General features: G+C 40.4%; 1 protein-coding gene across 1 annotated transcript in view; it reads right to left on the reverse strand.

The window, feature by feature from the left end:
* RTTN (rotatin) overlaps positions 1–26767 on the reverse strand; it is a 3641098-nt gene that overhangs the window by 870036 nt on the left and 2744295 nt on the right. The window lies entirely within an intron of this gene.

Genomic DNA, 26767 nt, shown 5'->3' on the forward strand with positions numbered 1-26767 from the left:
AAAATAGTTTTTTCCTGTTGACATGGCACCTTAAGCAAATGAGTATTTTGAAACACTTTATTAAAATGCCCATACTATTCATATTCCATAGTAAAATGAGAGGCTTAGGAAAGAAATCAACAATAAGAGGTAACACTGGGCTCCCAAGTAAGGCAATTGCTCTGAACAACCCTTTTCTTGAATACAGAAATGATCTAATTCAAAACATAACAAAATGTTAGCTGGACCCAGTTTTGTAAATATTGAATAAACTACCCTCATAAAGTTAACTCAGATCCATACAATGTAATTGGCTGCCAGTCAAACCCCATCTGAAAGACTGTGTCTGTATTAAGGCCATTGCAAATAATCTTGGTAACTAACTACCTCTCTGTAAAATGTACACATATTAATGTAATTCTAAACAACAGAGTTAACTATCTACCCCCTCTGCAGCATTTCACATTTAAAAAGAAATGTTAGACAAAGAATTCCCACTCGCTTTACCCTTGTAGTGTCTATCACCTAATAAAAGCATACATGCTGGTCTGATAACCAAAACAAATCAGTAACAACAGCATCATCTAAACTAATTACAAGCTGTTACTACTGGGCCCAAACTAAATGCTCGCTCCTTGAGGTCGCACATAACAGATTACTATTTTTGCAGTTCAAAGTTTTGTGCAGCCAAAATCTAGTCACTTGCCTCTGAATAACTTCACTGTACTAGATGACTAGACCATTTCTACCAATGGCCATCTGCAACCCCCCCTCCAAAAAAAGAGATTTACCTTCATTCTCCATTACTAACTATTATTTCAGTTAAATACTGCTCTTCCAACTCCATTATTAGTTGGCATTTAAACTAACATGAGACTGCCTTTATTGTCCTCAAATGATGCCACTACCAACTCTGCTTGTACCTGCCACAAAGCTCTTTGTCCTAGTCCAGTAGGATGGATGGAATGTCAGATTTCCAAAGACATACATGTTAGCCCAATTATCAAAAATGAACCTTAATACTCACTTATTACTTGCAGGTGAAAAGAATTTGGGATACAAATCCTGCAAAGAACAATCTCAGAGTATGCAAAGGTTTTTCCCCTAATTATTTCTCTTTTTGTCAATTTTGCTCTTCCAGGAGTCAACCAGCTCCATGTATGCCTCCCAAAACATGTTGCCAGTCTCCAATTACCAATCCCTTACAATGCCAATAGGTCGGAGACACTTAAGAAAACATTTGGGTTACTTCATAGGATATGAAGAAACATTGAAAATATCTTCCAAAGATTACTCACTGCAGTGGTGTCTGTAACAGCCTTCAATGGCTTCCACCACTAACTTTTCACCGGTTTTCTGCATGTCAGTGCCTACTGCATACAATTTCCACTATGATGTAGTTTTAGAAGACAATGAATAAAAAGCTTTGTTATCTTGCATAACAAGCCTTTCAAGTGAACCTGTCCCCATCCAGTCATCTATTTAACAGCAGCTCCTGTTAATATCATCATTAACTCTGCACTGTCATAAAGAGCCACATTCAAAGGCACTGGTAAAAATCTTTCTGTGGGATCCCTCATCCTTCATGGAGCTCAATAAAAGATCAAAACTCTTTGGGCACAAAAGTCTAGATTCCCCTTTCTAGTTTGCTCTTTTATCAATTTCCATGTTTCCATGTTGGATCTAGATGCAAAGTATATAAAGAGTCCTTAGTAAGTATAAGCAAACGAAACATATTTCATAAGTCCTGTATCTAAGCTGTATTTCCACACTGGTTACATGAGTATATGCGCCAATAGAAAAAAGCTTTTGCAGGTCTATTCAACCCATGTAACTTTCTCTGTACCCAACAGAGGGTGTCTAAATAGAACTTAATGTCTTTCTATAACATCATTTAAATTCAACGTCTTCAACAAAACCCAAATGTAAAGCTTAGATGTGTAAACGTGCGCATTCATAGTGTGGCTCTCAATCTCCCTGATAATACTGAACCTTAGTGTGATGCTGATGCAAGACAACTTCTGCAGGCACAAGAGGAAATCTAAAGCAAGTCTGCTCCATCTCTGCAGCATCTGGCACAGTGGACTGGAACCCTGAGGCCTTAATAAATATAGTAATTTGTGATAAGACTATTATTACTACTCTGCAGATAGGACTATAAATGTCTAGTGGTCAGTGTGCACCCAGAATCAGGCCTACCCAAAATTTAGCTGCATCACCTCCCCCATGGGACTGAGAAACTTTTACCAACAGACATTAAAAAAAAAAATTCTCACGTTTAAAATGCTGCCTAAAGTCATAGCCTTAATTTTCTTTTCATTCAGTGACTAGCCAGCAATTTTCCCAAACACAAGCATCTAGGGAGTCTTAGGGTCATAAAAGAAGATAACAAGGTCATCATACACAAATAAATACTATAGTTCTATCCATCAGCATCAATGCTCTGAATACAAAAGCTATGTACTCACAATAACAATAGATCCATGTTGTCTTTCCCCACCTGTGTTCAACCTGTGGGTTATTGGATCTGACTCAAATCAGAGACTGGCCATATCTCAAAGACTTCAGCTGGAAGAATTCTGCCGCCTCTAGCCACAATGCCTCACTCAACAAAGAGAACCACAGATGGAGTTTGCCACTCTCTGCCTCAATTGTCAAAACATCATCCTAAAAAGATGCCATCAAGATACCCACAAACAAGTAAAGCAACCTCCCCCAAATTTGTCATATGAAAAAGGACTCACCAACCAGACAAGTGGGGGGCGAAGATGAACCATATGGAGAAAGACAACGCTGATCTATCTGTATGCTGAGTGTATAACTTCTGTATTCCATATTGCATTTTCTTTCTGGATTCAACCTGTGGGACAAATTCCACAACTATGTAATACCCCAGAAGGTTCTAAAAAAGGATATTCTGCAATTCAATGGAACTAAAGAAAGCCCTCAACTCAATGTCCAGCTTGTAGTGGGATATAAAAGGTATGGGCCCAGCCAAGTAGCAAAGGTTACAAATCATCCAATGAACCTCTAGAGAAAAAGGTAGTGGAAGTAACCATAGCGCTGGTAGAATGACCTTTCGGTTTGTGATGCAAGAGCTTTCCCTTCAAACTGTATGCAAAAGTAATGCAATCTGATGGCCACTTAGGCAGCGTAACCTTAGAAACAGGCTGACCCAAATGAAACTTGGAAAAGGAGACAAACAATTGTTTAGATTTACTGAAACATTTTGTCCTGTCTAGATAAAATCCCAAGTGTCTATGCACATCAAGACAATGTAACATATATTCACCTTTTGTTGGAGAAATCAGGAAAAAACACAGGAAGGTAAATGGCTTGATACAAATTGTTCCCTGTAGTCACCTTGGGGAGAAAGGAGGGGTCTGTACGAAGAGAAACAGTAGCCTTATAGAAAACCAAATATGGTGAAATAGAAGTGAGGGCATGCAACACAGACATGCACCTGGCAGAAGAGACAGCCAACAAAAACATTTTCCAAGAAAAAAGCTTCAAATCAATGGTAGCACAGGATTTAAATGGATCAACTGCAAGCACCTGTAAATGAAAGGCAAATCTCATGGTGGAACAGGGTGCCATACAAGAGGTCGTAGCAGAAAAGTACCCTCAAGGAAGGCTTTCAAAATCTTCAGAGTGGACAGAGGCACATTTTCCCCTGCTGACATGGAGTTGGAAATAGCTGCTAACTGCACTTTAATTGTTGAATAACTAGACCCAGTGTTAACCCAATGTGGGAGGTTGGCATAATGGTTAAGGTGTTTGCCTTACAGACACAAAGTGCAGTGTTTGATTCTCACATGGGGTAAATGGCAAGGCTTAAAATGGCCCATAAGGGAAGTTAGCCTAGTACTACTCATCTAATCTAATCTAAACTGCAAGAAAATTAAGAACTACCACCAAAGAGGCTGAAAAGGGATCAAATCCCCAAGAGTCAGCCTAAATAGCAACATGCTTCCACTTGCTTGCATACATCTTCCACGTGAACATCTTTTGGGAGAAGGACAAGATATGCACAACACTGCTGGAAAGCTGGGATTTCTGGTCATCAGGGGAATTAGAGAAACCATGTGGTTAGCTTTAGAGACTGGACACTGGGTGGGTCCATACTGGCAGGATGGAAGATGAGATCTGGAAAAAGATCTAAATGCCGGGGGGGTGCTTAAGAAGAGGCCAAAGAAAGGGGAAACAAACTTGACAAGGCCAAAATGGGGCGACGAGGATTACAGTTGCTCTGCAGCAGGCTGCCTTCTGGAGAAACATTATGATTAAAGGGGTATGGGGCCAAGAAGATCCCTGGGTGACCGCCCCTGAGGAGGGACTAAGGTGTTAACAGCTGTCACACCTGTTGCTGTTTGGGGATGAAAAAAGGTTGAAACACGGAGTGCCCCAGTGCCTGAAAATCTGAGCAGCAACTCTTGGATTCAGGGACCACTCATAAGGAAGGAGAATGTTCCTGCTTAGACTGTCTGCCAAAATGCTGGACCTCCTTGGCATATGCATTGCAATTAGAAACCAATGAGATAAAATTGTCCACTGCCAGACCATCCTGGCCTCCAGACAAAGAGGGTAAAATCGTGTTCCCCCCATTTGTTCAGATACCAAATGATCAACATATTGTCTATCTGGACTGAGATCACACCCTTGGGAACAGCATCCTGAAAAGCCTGCAATGCCAGCAGGACTACCCTCATCTGCAAAACACTGATGTAAAGATTGGTCTTGGAAGAAGATCAGGTCTCTTGAACTGTTTTCACTTGAAAATGACCCCCCCCCCCCAAGAAGAGACGTGTCTGTTGTGACCATGTCTACAGGAGGGAGAAAAACAAATGGTCTCCTGTTGGATACAAAGGGAGATTCCAGCCAACACTTCACCTGATCTCGACATACATTTGTCAGAATTATGAGAAACTCTATCAGATGTGTTATAAAAGACCACTGTGCAGTCAGAGTCCATTTCAGAGCCTTCATGTGGTATCTTGCTAGTGGGACCAAACCGAAACAGTCATGTGCCTCATCAGCTTTAGAAGGAGGCAGGACTGAGACTTTTTGTAAGAAAGCAAAGAGACTGCCTGAGACTTAAAATTTGAAATTCTGAATGCTTTGCAATCTGGTTAATGGTGTCCAAGTAGTAACCTATGAATTCTAAAGTCTGAACTGGATGGAGACTTGACTTCTGGTAACTGACTGTGACCCCGAATGAATTGCACAACTAGGGAAAAGTGTCCCTGGTCCTGACTAAGAATGCTCTTGTGACAGTGGTTAGGAGACAATCATTCAGCTAAGAAAAGACCTGAAACCCCTGCAGTCTGACCAAGGCTCCTATGCCTGCATATAGTTGGTGAGCATCTGAGGGACAGTGATGAGACCAAATGGTAGCATTTTAACTTGATGGCAAGGACCAACTCCCAAAGGGTAGTGCAGAAATCCCCTGATCTCCTTTGTCTTTATATGATGGTAGGCATCCTTGAGGCTGGTAAAGCACATCCAGTTGACCTTCCTCAGCAGAGGTAATATGGACTGCACTGTGACCATCTCGAACTTGGTCTGTTTTACATAGGGAATGAGCTTGCTGAAATCAAAGATCAGCCTGAGGTCTTTGTTTTTTGGAACCAAAATGAATCTTGAGTAGACCTTGGATTCTTGGTCTGGTGGGATGTTTTGGATAACGTGATTTGTCAGCAGATTCTGAATCTCAATGGCTGCTTCTTGTTTCTGATGGGGCTGAACGCCTGGAAGACTTGAGGGATTAAAATTTGTGAACTTCTAAAAATGTTACTGAATTACCTCTGGATATGACTCAACACTTTTTGATTTCTTCAAGTCTTCTGAGTTTCTATTACCATGACAGGAACAAACCCCATTCCTAAGACAAAGTATGATTAAAGTTCATGAAAAAATAAGTTATGTTCTTAACATAATGTTCCATCTGTGTTGTCAATCTTCATTCATTCCTGATGATTGGGTTTCAGTTCCATCCTCGGAATTGGCTCGGCCATTGTAACAAGCTTGTGCCAGCCAGAAAACTCTCATGCTAAGGTTACCATACTGCCTCTCTTCCTTTCAGATCGAGTTTGCCTGTAGAAAAAAAAAAGTGGAAGCTTTGTCTGAGCAACTGCCCTTGCAGTGAATTAGTACTAGTTCAGTACCACTAGGAACCTTTGGAATGTCAAGAAGAATGAAGATCGACAACACAGATGGAACGTTATGGTAAGCACATAACTTCTTTATCTGATGTTGGCAATCTTCATTTATTCGTGACAGTTGGGACAGAGTCCCTAGCTACTTTATGTCCCGGGAGGCCCTATGGTAGGATATTCCTTAGCACCATGGAGTCAAAGGATGCTCTTCCCCTGGAGACCATATCCAATTTATAATGAGTGATAAAAGTATGAGGGGTGCCCACATAGCTGCTGCGCAAATGTCATCCATGGAGGCTCTAGAATGAAAGGCCACAGAAGTGGAAACTGACATAGTAGAGTGAGCTTTGACTTTAGTTGGTAAACTCATTTTATTTTGATGATAAATAAAGGTGATACAAGGACCTGAAAAGGACAGAAACAGTTGGTCCGATTTTCTGAAGGATTTCGTTTTGTCCAAGTAAAAACGTAAATGTCTGTATAGATCCGACAAATGCAAACAATATTATCCTTTGTTTGAAAAGTTCAGTTAGAAAACTGGAAGATCAAGGGATTGGTTAATATTTGAATCTGAAACAACTTTGGGTAGAAAAGAAGGGTTAGTCCTAAGGGATACTCTATCTTTATGAAAAATGATGTATGGGCACTTTATACACAAGGCTTGCAACTCTGATATTCCCGGGCTGCAGTGATGGCTACCAGGAATAAGGTCTTCCAAGATAAAAAATTTATATCACAGGTGGCTGCTGGCTCAAAGGGCTGACGAGTTAAAGCTTGTAAGACTAACATCAAATTCCAAGGTTCAATGGGCTCTTTAAAAGGTGGCTTTAAATGCATGACTCACTTTAGGAAGGTCTTTCAGAGGTGATGAGATATCAGTGAGAAATCATCAAAGCCATTATGGAAGTTTGAGATAGTTGCCAAATGAACCCTAATAGTCGAAGCTGAAGCTCCTGACTGAAGTAAGGTTGACAAATATTCCAACACCTTATCAATCAAGGCTGAAAAGGGGTCTAATTCTTCTCCTTGAGCACAGATCACAAATCTTTTCCACTTACTAAGATAAAGTTTCCTGGTGGATGGTTTATGGGAAGTCAGAAGTATCTCTTGTACCGGGTAAGATAAATTATTCTGCCTGGCTATTACTGGAAGTGGAGGTACCAAGCAGTCAGCTTGAGAATTGGTAGGTCGGGATGGACCAGCCTCTGCAGATGAGACAGAAGTCCTGGAGTTGGGTCCAGAGTCCACGGACGGTGAACTAGTGAGGCCAAAGAAAGGGGAACCAGATTTGATGGGACCAATAGAGGGCAATGAGGATCACTTTGCTTCTAAACAGTTGTGCTTTCTTCAAGAACTGGGGTATAAGCATCTCTTGGGGACTCCCCCTGAGGTGGGATTAGGGCAAAGTAGCTGCTGCAGTTGTGGTTCATGGGGGATGCAAACAGATCGTAGCAAGCCTAACCCCAGTGATGAAAGATCTCTGTCGCTACTATGGGATTGAGAGACCACTTGTGAGGCAGAAGAATGCATCTGCTCAGTTTGTCCGCTATCACAATGGAGCTCCTGGGGTATGTGCATTGCTAACAGAATCTGGTTGGAGGCGATCAGCCATTGCCATACTCTCAGGGCTTCCCGACATAATGGATAGGATCTGGGTCCTCCCTGTTTGCTTATGTACCAGACGATGGACATGTTGTCTGACTGGATAGCAATTTTCCCCGACGGAAGGGTGGATTGGAATGCTTGCAACGCTAAAAGCACCGCCCTTAGTTCTAGGATGGTAATATGCAAATTGGCCTCTAAGGGGGACCAAGTGCTTTGAACTGTCTTTCCCTGAAAATGCCTCCCCCCATCAGGGGCACATCCGTGGTCACTATGGCCTTGAGCTGAGGGAGTAAAATGAGGCGACTCCATAACTCTTCTTCTGGCTTCATCCACCAGGTCAGATCCTGCTTACATCGATTCGTTATGCAGATTGGATGAGACATCGGGAGTGTTAAGAAAGACCATTGTGACGCTAGGAGCCAATGAAGCAGCCTCATGTGAAACTTCACCAGAGGAACTAGGGTAAATGTCGCTGCCATTGATCCTAGTAGTTGTAAGACTAAGTGAGATGGGACTATGTCTTGAGAGGGTATCACTCAGAGCGGTGACCATAACCTCTGGAGTCTGTGAAGAGGTAGAGCAACCACAAAGGATTTTGTGTTGAATGTTGCTCCTCTGAATTCTATGCTTTGAGTCGGTGGCAGTTTTGACGTTTCTTTGCTTATTGAGACGCCCAAGAAGCCTGCCAGTTCCAGAATGTAGTGTAATGCGTGAAGGAGTAGATGCCTGGTGGGGGTGGTAAGGAGCTAATCATCTAAATATGGAAACACCTGGAATCCTTGTAGCCTCAGATGAGCCATTACCACTGCCATGCATTTGGTGAACACCCTGAGGGCTGTGGTGAGACCAAAGGGCAGTGCGCACAATTGGTAATGACTGGCTCCCGGAAGGAAGTGGAGGTATCTTCTGGAGTGCTTGTCCATTTTTATCAGGTAATACGCATCCTAAAGATCTACTGAGCACATCCGATCATCTTTCTCCAGAAACGGAAGGATAGACTTAACTGTGACCATCCAGAAGTTTGTCTGTTAGACAAACTTGTGCAAGATACTGAGGTCTAGAAAAGGCCTCCAGTACCCTGTCTTCTCTGGCACTAAAAAGAGTCTTCAGTAAAATCTGGATCCTATTTGGCCTTGTGTGACTGTTTGGATGACTCTTTTTTGAAGCAGCTTTTGAATTTCTTGAGGTGCTGCATCCCTCTGACTGAGGGGAACATCGGGGATTTACCTTTGTGGTGCTGGATAAAGATCAAAGGGGATATGGTAACCTCTGGTAATTATCTTCTGCACACAAAAGAATTTGATGTTATTGAGAGCAAGGCCAAGTGGTGCAGAGAGAATCTTCCCCCGACTGCCTCCAGAGTTAAGCAATCGGTCCACTCCTCAGGAGCACTGATACGGTTGCCCAGAGAACGAATCTCTGGAACCCTGGTTACATGGGCCTCCTCTGCCATGGGAGGGGCATCTTTATGATGAACCCCCCCCCCCCCTCTGCCCCAGGTGAAAACTTGCCACGTGTGTCCCGAAAAGGCCCTTGGGACTTCCTGAACCACATTTTCCCACTCCTTTGATTCCTGGAATAGGGTTGGGTAGGAGTGGAAAAATGTTCACCCACAACAGAAAGGGTCTTTCCATCCTTTTCACACCTGGCTAATGTGTCTTACAATGAGGAAGCATCAACAGCAGCACTGATGAATTGAAGGAAAACTTAAAGGGATCCACAAAGTCACACAACCAGATCCAGGCATGATGTCTCATGACAACACCTGCATCCGCTGCTCTGGCCGCCCCTTCGGTTGTATGTGCTATCAACTGCCTGGAGGAGTCAGATATAGATTCAAGGGTCGCAAGCTGAGAGGCAACCTTGCCACATACCTCAGACACTGCCCCTGATAAGGTTCCTGAAAGTTCACTAATCAGGGTCCCTTTGAAGATGGATAAAATGTGCCAAATAATTCAACGACTGTATGGCAAAGGTCGTTGAAGCATAAACCCACTTCCCTAATCTGTCCAATGTGTGAGACTTTTGATTCAAAGGATGGACAGTAGGACTCTCCTCTGCAAGTTCCTTCTTTGTGTCCATCGCCACCACCACAACCATAGCATCTACCATTAAATCCTTGGACCAGTGGGGATGATCCTCTGTGGGGGGGGGGGGGGGGAGTACTTTGTCAGGTCTCCAGGGGATTGGCTCCATGGTGTCAGGGGCAGTGGCGGCTGGTGACTTCAAATCACAGGGGGGCTGCAGGTGACAGCTGAATGGGTGGGGTCAAGGGGAGGGGGTGTGGTCAACCAGAAAGGGGAGGAGCTATGCACAAAACCACAAAAAACTAAATTTAATTAAATACGCTGCCCTGGGTGGCAAACCATCATTATGAAAGTCCAATCAAGACAAAAATAAGTGTAGAAGAATAAAAATATTTCAATGCATTGGCTGCATGACAGCTTACTTAATATCTAGATGGAAACAAAAGGTTGTGAGGCATGAAAAAATAAATTACTTTTTAAATACATTACTGGAATGCCAGTCAAAAATCAAGTATAAGAAAAACCAGAAGCACTCAACTCAAACCACTTCTCCTTGCACTGCAGTCCTAATTATAATATATTCAGCTTTATTAAAGTACCAAGTAACATGCTGAAAGTAGAAATCTATGTGATGCCCCCACTTGTAAAAATGTTTCTTATCCAATAAAGACCTGCTGCCTGACAACTTGTTTCATGGGGAAAACATGATAAAAGTAAAAAATGAAAAGCAAACAAGAAACAAGCTCAACATACATTGCTTAAAGGATTACTGTACAGGTTATGGACCACACATGATTGGCATTCTGTTTAGTTTACGGGTAAAGTCTGTAGAGATGACTGGAAGTCTCCAACAAGTGTAATGAGCTTTTTAAAATAATGGAATCCTGTCCTTTAATACCCAAGGCTTATACATTATCTAGTCAAGTATTCTCTGCATGGCAACAACAGAAAGGCTTTCAATGTTGGCAATTCTTTAACAGTATGCTTATTAAAGCTTACTTGCATCTTACGATCTCAGACAAGCTTACCTTATGGTCATTAAAGCATTGCTACTTAAAAACACAGAGCAACAGGCACTTTGAGTAATAAGCATAAATCAACAGTACAAAAATATGACAGAAACCAGACCATTCTGCAAAATCAAGGACAGATGAAAAGCCACTGTAGTACTTATGCAGTGTGTCCTCCCCATCCAAGGTAGATACAACTACTCCTTGCCTTGCTTGGACACATCCAGAGTCACTACATGGGGAGTGGGGTGCAACAAGCATGTCACAATTTGAAATCTCTCTGGCTGACTGTGATGGCCCTGACACATTTGTCATACCTCTCAACCTCAAGAGCAAGAAATCTGGACAAAGCCATACACAGAAGTGGGACAAAGGCCCAACAATAAGGACAATTTTAAATATTGCTCTAATAAACTTAGAAAGATAATAGAATAGGTCTTGCATTAGTATGAATTTTCTGAAGGGTATAAAATCTGAAACTCAAATGTCTGTCATTTTCTAACTTCAGTCTTTAGTGATGTCACTAATTTGCCAAAAACACAATTTTATGAAAAATGGACAAAAACGTGATGCAAAAATATAAAATAGACACACAATACAGCTGCTACCTGTCAAAGAAGGGACACTTTAATATTAGTACTGCTACCTTGAGCAGCTGAAAAATATAAAAGAATCTACATGCATTTCAAGTAATCTATAACTTTGATTATTACAGTTATTTCTTAATTGTAAACCCTCCATGTTTTCTTCCAAAATTGCTATTTTATGGAGGGATTATAAGGGGAAGAGCAACATTTTGAGCCAAAAATTGGGGACAGTTGAGAGGTTGGCTATGCCTAATTCTATAAAGCAATTTATTTGCATGTACCTCTCAACCTGTTAATACAGTAAATCTGAACAAGGCCAAATATATTGGGGGCACATATAAACAGTACTAAAATTGCTCTTGTATAAATTGAGACAGTTGATAGAACAGCTCTTACTTTAACATGCATTTTTCTGAAGGTTATGAAGTCTGAAACTTAGAGTGACTTCTGGCAAATCATTTAGGAATTAAAACTACAAATTTTATGAACAAACCAAAAATAAGAAGCAAAAATCTATTCATTCTTTGAAAATCTGGACAGTTGGGAGGTATAGTTCAGCTGGGCCTGTCTGAGTTTGCTGCCCTTCCCCCCCTGACAAAATAATGGTTGAATGGAGCCTCTGCAGCCATTCCAATGAACCATTATACTTGGCTATTTCACTCCATTTACCATAAACACTAATGTGCATACTGCTTTACTTCTATGATGTTGGACTTCATTTGAAAGTTTTATTTTGTATTTTACAGCACAAACACTAAGTCATCTGTTAAACAAAGCAATGCAGTCTCACAATGAAAACTTAGCATTAAAACATCTCTGCCCTTGAAACTCACATTCATTGAAACAGCACTGAAACCCACATTCAAAGAAAATACATTTTGCCAGTGGCAGATAAAGATTAATTTTGGGCTGTTTTCGAATCATAGGCTCCTTGCATATGAAACATACATGTGCTCTTTGATACACCTTCCTCATTGTACTAAAATTATATTCCTTGTACAATACAGGTACACTTGTTACAGGATGTTTTAAATTTGTTTTGAACATTTTTTCCAGTAAGCAATGAAACAAACCATATGCACCCATAATGGCAAAACTGCCCAGTTGAGAACATTTATCATAAAAAAGTCTACTCAGACTTCCACAGTCCACCATTATTAGTAAATATACACAATTCCACAGTCCACCATTATTAGTAAATATGCACAATTCCACAGTCCACCATTATCAGTAAATATGCACAATTCCACAGTCCACCATTATCAGTAAATATGCACAATTCTACAGTCCACCTTTATCAGTAAATATGCACAATTCTACAGTCCATTATCAGTAAATATGCACAATCTCTGAAGTCAGTCATCTAAATAATTCCACATTAAAGAAATCTGTAACTAATGAAGTGGTTGCTGCTAGCAATCACCTTTATATTTCATGGTTTCCACGAAAAATAAAGTGTCTGTTGCCCCTCAGGAATAAATTGTCTATATTACATTAAAAAAATGATAAGCTAGTAATAATATTGCAAGAGGAAATGGATGGCAAACTGATAACGAACTCATAGTTAGTATCTTCACCAAGGAGAACATTCTCAGTACGGCAGCATCTACCCCTTGTGGGAGTAGAACCCACAACCTTCTGCATCAAAAGCAAGTACACAGCCTGTTGTGCTATAGTATTAACTTGGCAAAGCACTAAACTTCTATTCCTCTGCAGCTCTCAGTTCCTTGTAAAATCTACTCAATACTCAACTGCATCTCAACTTCGCAGCTCAAGAAAACTGGAAAAAGCAAAATGTATTGGGGGTCAAAAGCCCAAAAACAGGGACACATTAAACATTGCTTGTATAATCTTGGAAAGTTGCTAGAATAAAATGTTGTGTTGCCACCATATATTTTACTGCCAAGGTCCCTGAGCAAAAACAGTCAGAGTAACATACCACTACGCCACATCAGCTGCTTTGTAAAAGAGAGGAAGACTGAAACTTAAATGGCTATCATTTAGTGAATTCAGTTCTCACCATAGCTGTCAACCTCTTAGTACAAAACACCTGGACAAACCCAGTAATGAGGGAATACAGCCCTCAAACATATTCAGTGAATTCAGTTCTTGCCATAGCTGTCAACCTTAGCACAAAAACCTGGACGAAGCCAATAATGGGGGAATACAGTCCCAAAAATAGGGACAAATTTAAAATATTCATCTTATAAACTTGAAAATTGCTAAAAAAAAAAAAAGGTTGTGCTACTATGTATTCTGAAGAACATGAAGTTGGAAATTCAAATGCCGGTCAATTTTACTGCGGACAGAACAAAAACAATTTTCAGCAGAGACGCAGGGATTAAAACTGCAGACACATCTTTGTAAAATGGCAGGGCACCAGAGCAAATCCACACAAACACAGGCAGGAGATGCACACTCCACACAGAAGCCACCCCAACCAAGAATCAAACCAGAAAACCTATAGCTGTGAGGCAACAATACTACCACCGCACCATCAATTATGCAAGGAATTAAACATTCAGAAACCTGAAGTCTGAAATTCAAATGCCTGTCAATTTTACTGCGGACAGAACAAAAACAATTTTCAGCAGAGACGCAGGGATTAATACTGCAGACACGTCTTTGTAAAATGGCAGGGCACCAGAGCAAATCCACACAAATACAGGGAGGAGATGCAGACAGAAACCACCCCAACCAAGAATCAAACCAGAAAACCTATAGCTGTGAGGCAACAATACTACCACTGCACCATCAAATATGCAAGGAATTAAACATTCAGAAACCCTTAAGTCTGAAATTCAAATGCCTGTCAATTTTATTTAACATTTTTTAATCAGGACAGTCTGACTTGGAACAAATAAACAATTTTCAGCAGAGGCCCAGGAAGAAATAATGCAGACATGTCTTTGTAACATGGGAGGACACAAAAGCAAACCCACACAAACACAGGGAGAAGATACAGACCCCACAAAGAAGGAACCCCAGCCAAGAATCAAACCCAAGAACCTGCAGCTGTGAGGCAACAATGCTACTACTACACCATCAAATATCAAGCATTGCAGCATTTACAAACCACAGATATTATGAGGAACAGATCAGATCGAATATGAGGCAAAAATCTGAAATTTTTTACAAATGGTGGTGGGTAGGGAACTCAAGTCTTTAACACCTGCATACAGGGTACAGGGTTCAAGCCTGAGGCATTCCCTACCACACCACCATAAGCACCTGGGGCATTTTCACACACACACACACACACACACACACACACACACACACACACACACACACACACACACACACACACACACACACACACACACACACACACACACACACACACACACACACACACCAGTAAAGCATAAGCACCATACACACACAAATAAACATTGTAAATTAAAAAGCACAAACTCCAGTAAAGCATAAGCACCATACAAATAAACATTGTAAATTAAAAGGCACCTTACCTGAATACATCCAGCTAACGTACATCCTTCCCGCGCAATACTGAAAGACCCGCGAGATCCTAATGCTCCTGCCCGACGAGATCCTAATGCTCCTTCCCGACGAGATCCCTAATGCTCTGTCCCGAGTCCCTGCTGCTGCTCTTGCAGTCCGGACGTGACCCATAATCCTGGCGAGTCTGTGCACTGTAAAAGTGCACAGACGTCTCCTTGTGTCCCCCTATGGGGACGGCCGGACTGCCTTGAGCATGCGCATAGACCGACAGTAGTCGGGACTCGGTCTATGCGCAAAGTCCGCGAATTTCGAAAAATAATTTTTTTTTTATTTTTCATTTTTCTTTCTCATTTTTCTTTCTCTTTTTTATTTTTGAGGGGGCTGCAGTCCGGCAGCCCTATGCCACGAGCCGCCCCTGGTCAGGGGCCTTCCAAGCATGCTGCATGATAAGCTTGACTAACTCATCTGCAGGTGGGGTCACCCAGAAAGAAGGTTGGGCACGGAAAGCCTGCAAGAAGACAGACTCCTCGAAGGAAGGGTTTGTGGGCTTCCAGTCACCCCTCTGCTTTAAGATTTCCAGGATGCCTCCAAAGGAGTCCACACAGCCTGTCTGGACCTCGTCAAGGCCTTCAACACCAGTCCCCAATCTGGAATCATAGATAAACTTACTAAGTCTGGCATTAATCCATACGTCACTCGATGGGTTGCCAAACTGGCTTACTGACAGAACTCACATTGTAAAAATAGCCGACTGTTAATCCAGCTCCAGACAAGTGACAAGGGGAGTACATTAGGGTTCAGTCCTGGGACCGCTCTTGTTTGGCATCTACTTCTCTGAAGTACAGGCCAACACTAAGGGACTCTGGCTAACAAGGTTCGCAGATGACTGCAAACTGGGAGTCGTTATTGAATCCCCAAATGATGTGGATATTCTACAAAAGAGCCTTAGAGAAATACATGCTTGGTGCCAAAGCCATAGGCTCAAACTCAATGCCAAGAAATGTACAGTTATCCCCTTTGGCAAAAACATGCACCCGTGAATTACCACATAGGTGGCAGTACACCAAACACCGAAAGTGTAATAAGAGACTTAGGGACACAGGTGGACAGTGGTCTCACCTTTGATAACCACAACAGTCAGTAAATCCTTCTATGTGGCACACCTCATCACTAAGGGCATTTCATCCAGAAAAAAGGGGGTCATTGTCCTACTGTACTCATCCATAATTAGACCCATTATAGAATACAATGCCACGTTTGGTATGTACCTCTCAAGACATCTACAACAACTGGAAAGGCCACTGAAATACCTCACTAAAAGAATCACAGGCCTAAAGCAGATGCCCTCTGCTAACCATCTAAAAAAAAACTCCAGCTATACTTTGTCGCATATCTTCTACTCAAAGGCGATCTCTGCTTAACATACAAGGCCATGTCAAACTCAGACTGTTGGACATGCTACACTTAATGAAATCCCAATCCCTCAAAGCCACACGCTCCAGGGATCTAAACCTTGTCATCACAATGAACACAACATGCTGGAGGGATAGGTTCCTGACCCCGAGACTCCCCACACTCTGGAATAGACTGCCCCATACATGTCAAGCAGAGCGCCTCTTTGGCCCTCTTCAAAAGGAACCTTGACAATTGGATAGGAGATTCACCCCAGGGATCACGTCAGTCACCCTGCTAGACAGGGGTCCAGGGAAGTAAATATTGTGGGAAGAAATAGCCAGGGAATTGTTATGGCTAGGCTTGTATAGTCCCTAGGGCCGATAGCCTAGTACCAACCTGTGAACATCTTCAGAGGGTGACTGTTCTTTTATGGGGTGGCTCATCAGGGAGGAGATCTGAAGAGGATTCCGAAGAGGGGTTCCCTGCAGGAGGGTGTCTTGCTGCTCTCATGACTGCTGCCCCAATGTAGTAGACTGTGACAGCTGCGAATCAGAGGACACGTAGCTATGACAGTCCGATGTTGAAGGTGTTAACTGTGAACCTCTCCATAATCTTAAAGGCAGGCCTGCCTGAAGAGGAATCGGAGCCCGGAACCGAGAAAGGCAACCTCGGAATCGGGGGTCACACCCTGCTCAGACAGTCCCACCCCCAGAGAAAGAGTTGCGAGAGGACTCATAGGTTCATAGGTGTGTACTAGGCTAATTGCCCTGGAGCCTTTACAAGCCTAGCCCATAGGATTACCCTGGCATCGTACCACCCGACCTTAGTTCCTAGTGCCTCTATCGGGTAGAGCCACTGGAGTGATCCCTGAGGTGAATTTTCTATTTCCCATCCACTCATCAAGATTTCTCTTGAAGTGGGCTAGTGAGGTGCTTTGTTTGACATGTATGGGAGGTTTATTCTATAGCATGGACAGTCTCTGGGTTATGAACCTGTCCCGTCAGCATGTTCTATTGACTGTGGTAACGAGGTTGAGGTCACTGGAGCGTGTGGTGCGGAGGGATTGGGATTTCTTTAGATGTAGCATTTCTAACAGAGCTGGGTCAGACATGGCTTTGTAAGTAAAGCAGAGATCGCCTCTAAGTAGGCGATATGGGAGAGAGAATAGCTGGAGTTTTTTTGAGTCTGTCCATATAGGACAAGTGTTTAAGGCCTAGGATCCTCTTTGTGAGGTACTTTTGCAGCCTCTCCAGTTGTTGCAGGTGTCTAGTGAGATACATGCCAAATGGGGCATTGTATTCGATGACTGGCCTAATGAGGGAAGAGTAGAGGGAGACTATGCCCTCTTTCTTCCTGGATGCAAAACCCTTAGTAATGAGATGTGCCACATAAAAGGACTTTCTGACCAGAGTGGCAATGTACTGGTCAAAACAGAGGTTGCTCTCAACCTGTGTTCCTAGATCTCTTATAACTCCTTCTGTGTTCCGTGGACTACCATCGATGTGGTAATTCAAGAGAACCAAGTTTTTCTCAAGGGGATGACGACACAGTTTTTTGGCATTGAGCTTAAGGCCATGGACTTAGAACTGTCAAAGCAACCAGAACCATAGATGGTGCAGTGGAAAAAAAAAATTGGACTTCTGGAGCCAACAGCCAAGTCACGGTCTCATGGGTGGGTTGGCTCCAACTGACCCAGGGTCCATAGAGTGTGTTCTAGCACCAAGGTAAGATCCACCATTGGTACCAAAGAAGTGCTCCAGGAGAGACGTCAGCATTAAGGGCTCCAAAACCTGCGGGGAGGTTGAAGGAGGAAGATAAGTTGGAGTCTGTGGAGAAAAAAACCTTGATTCCGGCTGGGAGGGAGGTCCTAGATGGGGTTAGAATACCTCTGGTCACCAAGAGCTGATCTACCAGTCTAACTACACCAAGCTCAGAAAGGCACTTGGTAGAACAAATAGACATCCCTGAGGTAGATTCTGGGTGATCAATAAAGGGGCTAAACTGCTGACCAACAAAGCGGTCAGTGGATGGGGAATAACGTGTCCTGGGCAGATGTTCAACCTTCTGCACCGTAGCAAAGAGTTGTGTTAGGGTGGAAGTAACCAGTTTTGTGGGGGAAACTATTATTGGTGCTGAGAGGGTCTGAGGTACTGGGGAAGGGGTCGGTACTGTGGCAACTTTTGTGTGTTCCGTGGAAATGGATGGCACCGTGGAAGGAGTCATAGACTCCGGCGCTGAGCCAGTTGTCGGTGCCAATTTAAATTGTTCAGGTTTCCACCAACTGCAACCTAAGCTTTAGATGATTTTGGATCATGAGAGTGAGGAGATGCTGGAACCAAATAGCTCCACTTTTTAGCTTCTTTCTTAGGAGGTTTTGACACCTCCGCCTCAGACAAAGCCTTCGAAAAAGGGGTTTTTAATAAACCTTTCAGGATCAATTTGTTTTTATGCTCTGCCACGGTTTGTGCACTAAAGCGCTTACAGAGCTCGCACAGAGGCTGTATTTGTAAGTTCGGCACTCCTAAAGACTACAAGCAGGAAAGATGCCCATTGGAATTGGGCATCTTCCTGCCACATTTGTCACATTGCTAAAAACCTGTTGTACCTTTCTTTTCGGCCATTATCAATAATCACCAAAGGGAACAGCCATTCTTGCGATCATGCACACGCGCACACACACACACACACACACACACACACACACACACACACACACACACACAGCAACAGGGAAAAAAAAAAACAGAAAAAGTGAAAGTTTTTTTTTTGAAGCGTACCAACAATGATAGCACAAGAAATACCTGAAGGGTAAAGGGATACCAACAGTGGTATTTGAGAGTTACCAAAGGTAAGAGGGAAGGGAGGGGCCTACACCAACTATGGCAAGAAGAAATTACCAAAAGGTAAAGAGATAGATGAAACAACACTCAGACACTATTTCAACTATATATATATATATATATATATATATATATATATATGTGTGTGTGTGTGTGTGTGTGTGTGTGTGTGTGTGACTAAAAAAATATCGAGGGGGGCTAAAAAGAAGACAAAATTGTCAAGAAAATGTAAGAATTATAAACACTTAGTTTGAGAGCACAGCCTGACACGTCTTGAAGGCCTACGCGGCAAACAAGATCTGAAGGGAAAGAAAGAGAGGCACTATGGGTAACCTTAGCTCGAGAGTTTTCTGGCTGGTGTGTGCTTGTTACAACAGCTGAGTTGGTTCCGAGGACAGAACCGAAACCCAGCAGTCACAAATGAATGAAGATTGACAACATCAGATTTAGTATTGTTGTAATCTTTGAAGTCAGCCAAAAGTGCCCTTCACAGCACCCGTGATGTGCCCAGTAATGACGACTTCTCAGTTCTTACGGAGTCACATGTATTGGTAACATATCTAAATATGATTGCAGATTCTTTTTATAAGACCTGTTGCTCCTTCTACTACTGGAACTGTCTGAGTATCTTTCTTCCAAACTGCTCGTTTCTGCTTGCAAATCTTGATATTTTATGACTTTGTGTCTTTCTGTACAAAAGACACTGTAGTCACTGGATGTAGTGATTTCAATGATCAATGCTACTTTTGTCTTCTTTTCATGGACTACTATAGCTGGTTTTCTCACATCTATCTTTTGAACTGTTGGTAATAGCTGATCCCATGTGACGTAGCCCATCATTTTCTATGATGCTTTGTGGTTCATGTTGCCAGTGCTTTTCAGCCACTTCAGTACCATAATGTCTGCACAATCCCCAATGCAATAGTCTTGCCATATTATTGTGCCTTTCAGTATGCAGTCCTTCTGCCATTAGTATGTCATAAACAGCAACGAGGTGTGCAACTGTTTCCAATTCTGTTTTACAAAGCCTATATTTGTCTCTTTCCCCCATATGTTTAATGGACTTTGTAGACCAATGTGGACGTAGCCCACTATCTTGGGCCGCCAATATTAGCCTTTCATCTTTTGGTTTGAATTTGCGTCTCCTTAGCCATTCCTGCATTAAATCCTGATCAACATGAGGTTCTTCCAGAAGTTTTCTACACTTGCAACTGTATTTATGCATATTCCACATTTCTTGCCTTCTCATCTGATCTTTCACCTTATAATTCTTTCTTTTCTTTTTTTTTGGCACATTCATTTTCTGTCTGATTTTTATCTACTTCTGGTTTGATTTCCATTCCTGCTTGACGATGATATGCATCTCCTAGACTAAGCAGGGAAGTCATCTTAGACTTATTCTCCTCATGTTTCAAAACTTTCACTACGTTTGGGTCTTGTGAGGTCAGCATGTGAGTGTGAAGTCCCACAATTGCAAATCTATACATGCAATCAATTTCAAGGAGGCCCATACCTCCTTTGGAACAGGGAATATATAATCTTGGAATGCACTGATTTTTACAACTCATTTGGCAAGCATGAAGCCTCCTTCTTGTTTTCCGGTCTAATCTACTGAACACATTTTTGGGCCAGTCAATCTCTCCAAAACTAGGTTAGAACAGGAAGATCAAATTGGTTTAGAACTTGAATTTTATTCCTAGATGTCAACGATGTTTTCAGGATTAATTTAAGTTTTCTAAAATATCCCTAAATTTTATTCCCATTTGATCATGTTTTATTGTTGATCCTTCATCAGTTCCCAAATATTTATACACTCTCTCTTGCTCAAGTTCTTTTATATCACATTTTTTCCCAAACTGATGTATTCTTGGTGCTGCAGTTTTCCTGCTTTAAAGGTTGCTTTTGCACATTTATCAAGACCAAATGATATTCTTATATCATCTGAAAAAGTTTTGATTACTTGGAGTTGTGCTTTCAGTTCTTCATCTGATCAGCTATACAGTTTTAAATCGACAAAGAGAAGATGAAAGGTCTTTTTCTACACTTGGTTGTTTTCTAGGAGGCAAATTATAGCTGTGGCCTAATCTGTTAAGTAGACAGCTTAAAGAGTTAAGGGCAAGACAAAATTGCAGCGATGACAGGGAGTCACCCTGGTATATTCCCCTTTAAATTTTTATCCCTGGAATAATAATTTGTCCTTTATCATGGCTTAATTGCAAGTGGTCTGCCACAGTTTCATGGTCACTGTAATTGTAACTGATCAGTGTAGGGTGTATCTTATACATTTTAAGCACTCTTTTATCCATGAATGTGGGATACTATCAAATGCTTTTTTGCAGTCAATCCATGCCATACTTAGATTCTTTCCCTTTTTACAGTTGTCCATTATAACTTTATTTAGCAACAACTGATCTGTTGTTCCATAATTTTCTTCTAAATGACTATAAACTCTGTAGGCATCAATTCACATTCACATCAATGTACAGTTTATACATTGTCATAAGGCAAGTTACTGGTCTATAATTTTTAGGATAACTTGCACGTTCACTGTTAAGTAGGAGCATTGTTTTTCCTGTTGTTAGCCAGGTTGGTGTCTGTTCAGGGTGCGCTTATAAATAGTTCTTACTCATGGCTAAATCTTCATGCAAAGAAGTTAATATTTTTTGCCAGAAGTTAAGTACTGCATCTGGACCTGGGGTTTTCCAACTGGAGGCTTTTCTTAACTTTATCTCAATCTCTCTGGCCGTTACTTCAACCCATTTTATATCCTGTACCTTTGAACTTCTTATTCTTTCTTTTACTACTTCTATCCATTTAGCATCTTTGTTATGTTCCACAGGAACTTCATAGATATTTCTCCAAAATGTATCCATTTCTTCTTTTTTGGGTAGTCTTTCAGTTCCTTTTACATTCTTTCCCAATTCTCTATAGAACTTTTAAGGTCATCAATAAATTGCTTATTGTGTACTTTTCCTTTATATTTATCTGTGTATCTTCTACGTTTTTCTGCCTGTGTTGAGATTTTTAGTTTATTTGTTAATAATGCAAGACAGATCCTGATCCATGATAATACTGCACATTGCTTTTATCATGTCTATCTTTCTCAGTATTTTTGTTTATCTGTTCTCTCTTCTATACGCTTATAACAGTGACACTTCTTGTCTTAATTACTTTATAGTTTTTTTCTATTCTACTTCCATGATGGCATTTGATTCTCCCCTTCCTTTCCCCTACTACTCTGTGTTCTTGTGGTAGAAATGTATCTGTTATTAATTTAGCTGCACAGTAATAGATCCTGTTTACTTCTGTTATATTGCATGGATCTCTATGGGCAGTTCTAATTACTGTATTCATTTGTTTTATCAAACTTCTGACTTTTGGGGTTTTATTGACCTTCTGCAGTCTATTTCTTTCATTGATCTTAATATGTCTATCTCCATAAAATCAAGCAACTTTTCTCTTAGCTCATTTTTTGTTCTCCATTTCCTGGGGGCATTCTATAGAGTTTAATATAGCATCTTCCTGTGGCACATTCTCTTCAATTTCATCCTGTGTCATCCATTGCTCTGTAATATCGGAACTCAATGGCCTATCACTCAACACTGACTGTGTCAGAGTTGCCACAGTTTCCTGTTCCTTCTCTTGCTGTCCAGCTTCAAGTGAACATTTATACCAGTTTTCTGTGGAAGGCTCCAAAATATCTTCATATGGCAACTGCCCAGTTGCTTTCCATTCCATTGGTTTCTCCTTAATTTGGATGTATATTGCTCTATCCTGCTGTGGTGCTATCTGAGTTAGATTTTCTACACTGAATCCTTCACTTCGCAGGTACTCCATAACCTCAGTTTCTATTTCTTTAACTTCTCCATTAATAATCTTTTCTACTTTTCCTCTTTGTCTTCTTACCTTTTGTATTGTAAAGCTTTCCATGTCTGAACTTCTTTGCTGGTATTTCTCTTCAAATATCTTTGGTGCTACTCTTTTTGTATTGATTAATTTTGCTTTCTCCTTTGCATAAATATTACACCATATTAAATCTGTTTTTTCTTTCCCACATCCGTATTTCTTCTTCAGATGTCGCCTGATCTTATTTCTTTTTACTTCGGTGACTCGTTCCATCATACTGTGAGGTAACGTGTTAGACCTTCTACACCAAATCCTTCACTTTGCAGGCATTCCATAACTTCAGCTTCTATTTTTTTTAACTTCACCATTCTTCTTTCCTACATTTCCTCTTTGTGATATTTTTTTTATTGTGAAATTTTCATATCTGAATGCCTTTGCCTGTACTTCTCTTTGAATATATTTGGGGCTGCCTTTTTTGTATTGATTAATTTGTCTTTCAACTTTGCATAAATATTGCTACATATCAAATCTCTCTTTCTTTCTTATGTCCATATTTCTTTTTTATACTTTTCAAAAATCTCTAGGTTTTGTTTATATTTTTGCACTTCTCAGATGCTTCTTTTTCCTAATGGATCAAATTTTCTTAACAACCATGTGTACAAGCTGATAGCCTCCAAAGCTTCTGAGGGTAGAGCCAAATGACCCCTGACTGCCTTCAGAACAGGACAGTTGGGCAACGAAATTCATTATATCCTGTAATAACAGTAAGTTATGTAAGAAGTCGAAGGAAGTAGATGAATTAAATGAAATAATTTTAAAAGATTTATTTTTTCTCAGTGGGAAACATTATATAGTACACAGTTTGACTATGTTGAAAAAAACAGTAACAAGATATTTTATAGAAAATGTAAAAAATTTCATAGGGATATTGAACAATATAAATCAGGTACAGCATATAGGTGAAATAAGGGGAAAGAGAGAGAAGATGGGGATGCAAGAGATGAACAAGGTCAGACTACAAGAGAAGAATATCATAGCCATAATAGGAAATATACTGGAGGCTATAGTAATAATCAGTATTTTTTAGGAAAACAACAGGAATGGAAGAGGGATTACAGGAAACGGGACAATCAAAATTGGGGAGATACACCACAACATGGGGGGTGGATAGTAACCAAATAAAAGGGAAATTCATGGAACAGGAGACAGTGCAGCAAAATGGGTAAAATTTAGTATGGGGGATTTTAGTATATTATACTCAATGCAAGCTTGAGAAGGAGCATTTTTTATTGTTTGCTAGGGGTATGAAGTATGTCCCGAATAGGAAATTTTATTTAGTTGACAATATAGTAGAGTTCAAACTATATTTGAGGAAATTAAATCTTGAGTTATTTTTTCAGAGTGGAAATGACAATAAAAAGAATAATGATTTAAAGAAGAAAAGTCAGTTCACTCCTGCCATGCACAATCCCCTTGCAGCATATGCGAAGGTTGTGATGGATGAAATGTATAGGTATCAAGAAAGGAATAAACAACTGAGGCCTAAGGATAACTTGAGTAAGAGAGAACAACATATCCTTACCGAAATTTGTAGTAATTCCACCATACCTATCATGACCCTGACAAGGGAGGGGGAATTGTATTATATGATACAAATGAGTATATACACAAAATTTATGATATTTTGAACTCGGGGAATTACGAAATTTCATCCATTAATCAAATAAATATAGAGAACCTGAAAAATGATTTATATTTGGAAGAATATTTATTGGACAACAGAACTGACACAGATATCTATAATTTTCTAAGAGTTGAATTCCCGGTGTTAGCTACTATTGTAGGAATCCCCAAAGTACACAAGAGGTTAGAAGACCCCCCCCCCCCTTTTGCCCCATTATATTGGGTAGTAAGAGTAAAACATTCCCTTTTGGAAAGGTTATTGACTGATAGTTGAAACCCATCTATGAGAAGGTCCCATATATTGTAAAAGATTCATGGGACTTTCTCAGTCATCTAAAACCCCAATTATGGAAAGAAAATATAATTTTTTTGACTATTGATGTAGAATAATTATTTTCTAGTATACCTAAAGAGGATGGTATGAATAGATTTATTAATAGTATACAGAGGTATACACAATTTGACTGGGACAAAGTAAATCTATTAGAAGAATTTATGGGTATAGTGTTGGACAACAACTATATATACTATGTAGGAGAACACCACACACAGGTTCGGGGGGTCGCCATGGGGGCAGCTTGTGCCCCCATGTATGCGAACCTTGTCCTATTAGATTGGGAGGATGAGTTTATTTTTAAGAACAATGTGTGGCACCAGTTCATTAGTTGTTATGTTAGATTTTTGGATGATATATTTATTTTGTGGACTGGTACCATGGATGACATTGTTAACTTTGTGGAGTATCTTAAGTCCAGCACATACCTAAAATTTACATATAATTTCAATAATATGGGAATCCCATATCTAGACACATATGTTTATTCTACAGAAGGAGGGGTCCAATCCAAAATATACAGAAAGGAGATTTTTAGTAACTCCTATTTAGAGTTCTCTAGTAATCATCCCAGAAGTCAAAAGAGAAGCATCATTAAAGGACAGTGTATCAGAGCTGCTAGAATGACTTCAGATTATAAGGAGATGGTAACAGAGATATAGAATACTGGAAATATGTTTAGAGAGAGGGGATATCCCAATGAACTTATTAAAGACATTACTGGGTATGTCAAAAGTGAGTGGGGGAAAAAGTATAAGCCCCTGTTGGGTGCTGGCAAGGACATTATTAACTGAACCATTAATACACTAGTTGAGGATAGGACTAAGAAGTTCAACAGAGCATGTATATTACAATACAAGCCCTCTGTTATGGAAGTGAAAAATATCATGCAGAGGAACTGGAATATTTTGAGATGTGAAGATGGGGTACACAATTAAATAGGGTATGCACCCCATTTTGTGTATACAATGGGACCTAATCTCAAAACAAAAATACAAATGAGTGTTACTTATAGGGAGAAAGGAAAGAACAGAATGGAGGGTACTAGCAAATGTGGACAGTGTCATGCAGTTAGGGAAGATCCTACCCTCAACCTAGGTAACAATAATAAAACATTGATTAGGTTTAAAAAGGGAAATTGCCAGACACAACATGTGGTGTATTTTGCCACCTGCACCAACTGTTCCAGTTTTTATGTACGAAAAACGGATAGACGACAGAGAAACCGTATTTATGACCATTTGTATTGTATAAGAAAAAAAGATACAAATAATGCTCTATACAGACATTTGGAAACTAGTAATACTTGTGATACTTTTAAATTTGCCATATTAGAAAGTGTTAGGATTAACTCCAGAGGGGGAAATGTGAAAGCCAAGCTGGGGGAGAGGGAAGTAAAATGGCAAATTTTATTGAACGCAGCTACCCCCCCGGATTAAATGAATGCATTTCCACCAAACCTTTATTATGTACCTGAATTGGTTATTTTCCTTTATATAACAATTTAATTTTTAGCTTACTAAACATATAATATTTATACATTATAAACTATATAGTTACTTTTTCAATACAGAAACATATGTTTTGTTAGCTAATATAGTTGGGCATTTTATTATTGTTTTCCACTGACATTTATTTTTGTATATATTTGTACATATATTTCTTATGTATTGTCTTATATATTTTTATGTACTTTTTATATCTGTATATGGTATTAGTGTACTTATTTTATTATATGAAATTTTAATCATGTGATTTTAATTAGTTTTTAACTTCAAATTTTATTAACCAAGTTTATTTGTATGGTTAATGAATTTTAGTATCTTTGAAAATTAATGTGG

Source organism: Protopterus annectens, chromosome 3.part1 (assembly GCF_019279795.1).
Source record: "Protopterus annectens isolate FY-2018-M chromosome 3.part1, PAN1.0, whole genome shotgun sequence".
NCBI lineage: Eukaryota > Metazoa > Chordata > Ceratodontiformes > Protopteridae > Protopterus > Protopterus annectens.